This window comes from Biomphalaria glabrata, chromosome 13 (genome assembly GCF_947242115.1).
Source record: "Biomphalaria glabrata chromosome 13, xgBioGlab47.1, whole genome shotgun sequence".
NCBI classification, from domain to species: Eukaryota; Metazoa; Mollusca; class Gastropoda; family Planorbidae; genus Biomphalaria; species Biomphalaria glabrata.
In genome coordinates this window covers 35019945-35025944 of record NC_074723.1, presented here as the reverse complement: position 1 = coordinate 35025944, position 6000 = coordinate 35019945, and the positions used below count along the sequence as shown (strand labels likewise).

At 33.8% G+C, this 6000-nt stretch overlaps 1 protein-coding gene across 1 annotated transcript in view; it reads right to left on the bottom strand.

Annotated features, from left to right (window-relative positions):
* Window positions 1–5034: 5034 nt before the first annotated feature.
* The window catches only part of LOC129922336 (uncharacterized), a 101596-nt gene continuing 100630 nt past the window's right edge, over window positions 5035–6000 (bottom strand). Inside the window, exon 2 of the mRNA XM_056007980.1 lies at window positions 5035–5156. The gene's annotated coding sequence lies outside the window, so the exon portion shown is untranslated. The remainder of the gene's footprint in view (window positions 5157–6000) is intronic.

The following is a 6000-nucleotide window of genomic DNA, read 5'->3' as shown; positions in this document are numbered from 1 at the left end:
CCTTTTTACCTATTTAAGTAGCTAAAACATTTTTGAGAATAAAAAATGCAAAATTGGATTATTTAAACATTAAATGAGTTATCTATATAGTTATATAACGAGAACACTTTTTTCAAAGGTCAACTCTTCAAATAACGATAACTGTTGCAACAGGGTGTCATCTATTTTTAACTTATATGAGCACTACTATATTTAGATTTTTAAGGGTCAACTATAATTGAAGCACTAAACATTTATTTTAATTAAGAGAGTTTCAAACAATATAAAGTATTAAAATCTTTATAAAGTTGAACATTTTGAAACAATATTTGCAAAATAATGCGTACAACATGTAAAGGTTGTTCTTTTCACAGAAACTTTAATTTAAAGTAATTATTATAAATCCTTATCTACCACAAAAGTTGTATCTGCTTGTTAGCTCAGTCGTTCAGCATTGGAGTTTAGAGTCGATGGTTGAAGGTTCGATTCTCCGACCTAGGATATATTTTTTTTTATTAATTTTAAATTTAAAACAAAAACAATGAACGCCAGAGAATATATCTGAGCCACACCTGAAGGATGGACTGGTTATCAAAGGCTATTTGAGACGCATGTCATTGGAAGCTGTTTATAGGTAGTGGAGTGCTTATATTCTTGCAAATATACCTAAACATGGGAAAAGATTCAGGAGTCAACTCTTTAAAAAATTAGGAGCCGGCAACACTTAAGCAGTTTAAGCACACAGTGTTATACCCTGGCAGAGTCTAGGACGCCGCTTTTCCCAAACCGTATAGGCACTTGCTTTTTCTTGAGATACATCATATTTTTTCACAAATATTTCTTTCTTAGCCTTAACTTTCATAGGCTTGATTCCTTCTTTCAGCGATCAGCTACCCACTTTTACAACCTTATGGACTAAAAGATTCACAAGCAAAAGAATGTTTGTTTTCATTTAACTTTTAGATATTCCACAATGAAATCAAAACAGAGCATAACAGTCTCAAAATATTTGTTCTAAAAATGTCATGTAGTGATCCTACATCTCTTGTTAAACTAGCTCCTACAGAACAACGAAGTAAAATATGTACCATCAAAATTTTGTCCTTCATAGAGGCACTAAATCCAATTCAAAAACATTCAAATAACAACATGTATCATGTGCTTCAATAGAGGGTAAGCATGTAAGGTCGTAGATTTTTACAAAAATGAAAGAAATCTAAATTGTCTGATATAAGCTGTTCTGCGTCATATATTAAATTTAAGGAAAGAATAAAATAGGTTAAGAATACTGGAAAATAAATACATTTTAGTAAACATTTCAAATACATTTTTTTCATTTCTTCGTGTATGTACTCTGGTGTAAATTTTACTGAAAAAGTTTGATGCCCCGTAGCAACTCTACAATGCAAGCTAGGAGTCTATAATATCAAGAACGACAACAAAATTAAAAGAAGGTTGATTTTGTACTTTCTTCAATAGTTGCGTAAAATTGGATGTTTTCCATTTTGCTATTTATATACTAAATATTGTTAATCCTAAAATTGGTTTGTCATAGAAATGGTAAGTAGTTAAAAATCTGTAAATATTTTATAATATTGATAGTAATCGATAATTTTCTTTGATAATTTTATTTTAAATAGAAACTTAAAATACCTTTATTACTTTAATACCTTTTTACCTATTTAAGTAGCTAAAACATTTTTGAGAATAAAAAATGCAAAATTGGATTATTTAAACATTAAATGAGTTATCTATATAGTTATATAACGAGAACACTTTTTTCAAAGGTCAACTCTTCAAATAACGATAACTGTTGCAACAGGGTGTCATCTATTTTTAACTTATATGAGCACTACTATATTTAGATTTTTTAGGGTCAACTATAATTGAAGCACTAAACATTTATTTTAATTAAGAGAGTTTCAAACAATATAAAGTATTAAAATCTTTATAAAGTTGAACATTTTGAAACAATATTTGCAAAATAATGCGTACAACATGTAAAGGTTGTTCTTTTCACAGAAACTTTAATTTAAAGTAATTATTATAAATCCTTATCTACCACAAAAGTTGTATCTGCTTGTTAGCTCAGTCGTTCAGCATTGGAGTTTAGAGTCGATGGTTGAAGGTTCGATTCTCCGACCTAGGATATATTTTTTTTTTATTAATTTTAAATTTAAAACAAAAACAATGAACGCCAGAGAATATATCTGAGCCACACCTGAAGGATGGACTGGTTATCAAAGGCTATTTGAGACGCATGTCATTGGAAGCTGTTTATAGGTAGTGGAGTGCTTATATTCTTGCAAATATACCTAAACATGGGAAAAGATTCAGGAGTCAACTCTTTAAAAAATTAGGAGCCGGCAACAGTTAAGCAGTTTAAGCACACAGTGTTATACCCTGGCAGAGTCTAGGACGCCGCTTTTCCCAAACCGTATAGGCACTTGCTTTTTCTTGAGATACATCATATTTTTTCACAAATATTTCTTTCTTAGCCTTAACTTTCATAGGCTTGATTCCTTCTTTCAGCGATCAGCTACCCACTTTTACAACCTTATGGACTAAAAGATTCACAAGCAAAAGAATGTTTGTTTTCATTTAACTTTTAGATATTCCACAATGAAATCAAAACAGAGCATAACAGTCTCAAAATATTTGTTCTAAAAATGTCATGTAGTGATCCTACATCTCTTGTTAAACTAGCTCCTACAGAACAACGAAGTAAAATATGTACCATCAAAATTTTGTCCTTCATAGAGGCACTAAATCCAATTCAAAAACATTCAAATAACAACATGTATCATGTGCTTCAATAGAGGGTAAGCATGTAAGGTCGTAGATTTTTACAAAAATGAAAGAAATCTAAATTGTCTGATATAAGCTGTTCTGCGTCATATATTAAATTTAAGGAAAGAATAAAATAGGTTAAGAATACTGGAAAATAAATACATTTTAGTAAACATTTCAAATACATTTTTTTCATTTCTTCGTGTATGTACTCTGGTGTAAATTTTACTGAAAAAGTTTGATGCCCCGTAGCAACCCTACAATGCAAGCTAGGAGTCTATAATATCAAGAACGACAACACCATAGCCAATGAGGTTGTCGAGTTGAGTTGATCTTGATGGTCTCTGTCTATGAATTCTTAAAGTATTTTGTGTATTTTTTGTGTATTCATTATTGGATTATTGTGTTATTCTATGGATTATTAGTGTGACGTGAGAAGCCCTTTTATTTTGGTATTCACTTTACACACTCCATAGTGTTTATATTCTAAATATTTTATTTTTTTGTTCACTCGTGTATTCACTCTACACACTCTATTCTAGATATTTCAATTTTTTGTTCACTCGTTCATCTTTACTTCTATTTGATTTACTATTTGATTAATTCATTTGAGTTTACATTTATTTACACAGTCATGTCAATAAAAACTTTCTTAATTGAGAAGAAAGACTTGGAAGGTGGTTTGGTTCACCCTTCTGGTACTCTGCTGCTCAAATTGATAGGGCAAGAGTCTATTAAGGCTTCAATGGCTAGCCTCATGACTGTTTTAAGTCTGTCTCCTGACGAAGTGGGTTCTCTCTATAGATTCGAGAACCCTTTCGTCTGGTTCTTAGTTCCCAATAGTCCAAGGGTGAGAGCCCGTATTCTAGGAAAGACTTTTGGGACTGAAAGCACCCTCAAAGTTGAAGTTTCAACCATTGAGGATGAAAAAGTAAAAATTACACTGCATTGGGTGGCACCCACTATTGTAAAAAACAAAATCATTGAGATTTTCCAATCCTTCAGTGAAGAAGGTTCCAAAGTAGAGCCTGTCAAGTTAGGCAATTCGGACAAGTGGGCTGCTTGGTTGAAAATCAAGAAAGGGACAGAAGTCCCTCATTATATCCACCTGAAATATGTAGATGATCCCAGAGTATATAAAGTGCTTATCACCATTCCGGGGAGAAGACAGCAATGTTGGCACTGTGGACAAGACCAACACTGGTCAAATCAGTGTCCAAATAGGACCACCCTGAAAGGGAAGGGAAAAATCCCCGATAAAAAACAGGAGCACAATGCTAAAGGTACCTATGCCTCGGTCCTGAGGGGGGAGGAAACAGTAGAAAAAAGTACTAAACAAAACGCACAAAATGAAACACAAAATGACACATGGCTAGAGAGAGATGGTTTTATTTTGGTGGGTAACCACAAAAGGGATGGGGCTGTGGCCAACACAGTAGACACAGATACAAGAGGTGGGGATCTCTCCCCTACAAATCCTATCGATAAGAAAAAAACCCACAAAAAAATGAAAACGATGGGGGACAGTTCAACACCAACTTCCCCAACCAAATTGACAAGAAAAAGAACGCTATCCTCCTCTTCAGACGACCCTAACGGGGACACACAGCTAGAGAGGACGAATGAAGATCCTCGGTTGGAGGAAGAGAGAGGGGAAGAAGAGGGGGAGATCGAGGAGAATTCTTCCGACTCCTCGACTAAATTAGTAATAGACGAGGGGGGAAGCCCCACATCCATACAGTAAATAAACAACAAAACAGGTTAATGAAAAACATTTTATAAAATGACCACAAACATTCATACACACCCACACTCATATACACACAACCCATCATCACGTATTCATGGCAGACATTAAAATCTTAACTCTTAACATCCGTAGCTTAAATAATAAACATAAATACATAGTACATCTCGCTAGAAAATATAAACCGGATTTTATTTTCCTTCAAGAAACAAATACTTCTACCACATATCAAGCAAAACAAACTACAACACACTTGGGATTCATGGGAGGTTATTTTAGCTTAGGCAGAGACTATAAGGGGGTAGCCATCTTACAAACATCCGATAGATACAAAATCACACACACTCACAACGACAACAATGGGAGGGTAGTAATACTTAGAGTAGTTTCACAAGAACAGAAATACACACTAGTCAATATCTACGCACCCGCTCAGAGAGGGAGAGAAAAACGTGAGTTTTTCCAAAACCTCAATGACACACTACAAACCATAAACATAGGAGAACAACTAATAATAGGAGGGGATTTTAACTTTATAGAGGCACAGTTAGACAAACAATACACACACACACAATATCCACCCTCTCAGCCGGTAGCAGAAACACACAACTACATGGGAGAAATAGTAAACTATTTCCACCTGGTAGATGCTTATAGAAAATTAGAACCGAATGGCAAGGAAACTACATTAAGACACAGATCCTACCAGGTTGAAACCAGAATTGACCGTTTTTACGCACCCACGGACACCAACATACTTAGTGTGACACATTTAGGAGAAACCCTACATTACTCCGACCATAAAGGTGTACTTTTGGAACTTGGAAAAAAAATAATAAAAAGAAAAAAAACAAAAGAATCCCATTGGAAATTAAACAACAACCTTTTGGAAGACCCACTAATCCAAAGAGTAATAAACCAACTCCTGCTAGCAACAACACAAGACATAGAAAACGAATACAAATTAACCAAGACGTGGACAATAATTAAAAATTCCATCAAACAACAATTCAAAATTTTAGCAAGAATCAAACAAACAAAGAGGGTAAATGAAGAAAACAGAATAAAAAATCTGCTTACTCAAACGCAGGATGAAATTGAAAAAACAGACCTAACCACACAACTTGAAGAGTTATACAAACACAAATATAGAGGAGCCGAAATCAGATGCAAAAACACCCAAATGTCGGAAGGGCCTAATAAATTATACTTGGCGCTAGAACAAAATACACAACAAAATAGAATAATAAACAACATAACAGACAAAGAAGGAAACAAAATACAGGAGAGTGACAAAATTATAGAAATTTTTACAAAACACTTCGTCAACATGTATAATGAAGAACAAACAGATACAGACGCACAAAACATAATTCTAAAACACTGTAAAACATTACCTCCATCAGAAAAACAAAAGACAAATAGACCCTTTACATTAGAGGAGCTGAGGGCTGCTTTAGACACAACACAAAATAACAAATCCC